The sequence below is a fragment of the Schistocerca serialis genome, unplaced genomic scaffold (genome assembly GCF_023864345.2).
Source record: "Schistocerca serialis cubense isolate TAMUIC-IGC-003099 unplaced genomic scaffold, iqSchSeri2.2 HiC_scaffold_934, whole genome shotgun sequence".
Lineage (NCBI taxonomy): Eukaryota > Metazoa > Arthropoda > Insecta > Orthoptera > Acrididae > Schistocerca > Schistocerca serialis.
In genome coordinates this window covers 87762-89193 of record NW_026048556.1, presented here as the reverse complement: position 1 = coordinate 89193, position 1432 = coordinate 87762, and the positions used below count along the sequence as shown (strand labels likewise).

Below are 1432 nucleotides of genomic sequence, written 5' to 3'. Positions count from 1 at the left end.
GACCAAATGTGTTATCAATAAGGCTCATCAATTTGGAAATTCTCTTTTGATATATGTGGCCTTGTGATCCATTTAATGTAGAAATGAATTCCAGTTTGCTACAATTAAATGTTTAATGAAAAAACAGCAGAATAAAACTCTTTAGTATTTATGTAGTCAGTTCAGTTGATTAGCCTCCTTGTAAGTCATCAGTCATGTTTCATTAAATGTCACATTATTAGATCTGCATGGAACAATTTCAGTTATATGTTGATAAAATATTATATACAACATTGGGTCATATAGTTACTGGTTTGTCCTCTCTGCAGCCATGCTCAAAGCAACCTGAGGTCTAATACACAACTAAAATGAGGGAATTTTACAGGTGCCTCACAACTCTGGTACAGAAATCCCGAGGACTAGGAAGACGCCTGACAACTCAGTGATAGAAATCATAATTTTTTATGATGAGAGTAGTAATGTAAGTCAGGTCAATAACATTTTTCCTTTTTATTGTACAGTAAGTAATAATTGATATACTGAAACATTTTTTTCCCTTAGATCGATAGCCCACCATGTACATCAAATAGTGAACGCCCAGATATCACAATTGATGTAAGTAAAAGACTCACTTGAGGTAATGTTCATAACCTCCTACACAAATAAGTTCATTCCAGCTTGCAAATACAGAGATTAAATCTTAACCTCCCAGCGTTACTTTTATTGATAACAGTAGCCGTTAATGAAATTAAACAAACTTAAACAGTCCTCTTGAACACTAATGCCATTTTTCATTACAGAATATGGATGTGGTGCTAGTTAACAACAGTGCTGAATTTGAGGTGCCTAGTACTCCAGTGGTTTCTGGTGCATATTCCACTACACCAAAAGTTCGGAAGATGAGAAAGAGTGATAGTAATCCCTTACTAAATACAGTACTGGAGAACTTAAACTCAAAATTAACCCAAAAGGCATTAGACCCATCTCCACATGATGCTTTGGGACACTTCATTGTTGAAGAGTTGTCCAGAATAAGAAATCCAATGACTGTGAGAGACACAAAACATAAGATACTGAAATTTATCATGGAAGCTCAAATAATGGATGATAATTGTTGAATTGTATGCATTAGTGTTTATTACTTTGAAAATACATTACCATTCAAAAATTGAAGTTTTTAATTGACTCCATTGCCAAGGGACAGAAACACTCGTATTAAAATATTCACAGTATTCACAGACTTCCTTTGCTTGCCTCGCAGTTCTGCCGGTGTACGCTACCCCACAGAGCACCAGCACGCCATGACCCTTCCTCCATCGTACAAGACTCCGTGTTTTCCACGTCTCTGGTTGACATATATGTGCTGTCTGTTTCATCAATCTAAAAAAATATGTAAAATGCAAAGTGTTTCCGTAATTAATTCCACTTTGTGTACAGCAAGTTTAATAGTTGT

General features: G+C 35.5%; 1 long non-coding RNA gene across 1 annotated transcript; it reads left to right on the top strand.

The window, feature by feature from the left end:
• Positions 1-208: 208 nt before the first annotated feature.
• LOC126452770 (uncharacterized) lies at positions 209-1133 on the top strand. The gene is made up of 3 exons (XR_007584741.1): positions 209-460; positions 541-594; positions 780-1133. It is a non-coding gene; the product is annotated as an uncharacterized LOC126452770 (long non-coding RNA).
• The last annotated feature ends 299 nt before the right edge of the window (positions 1134-1432 follow it).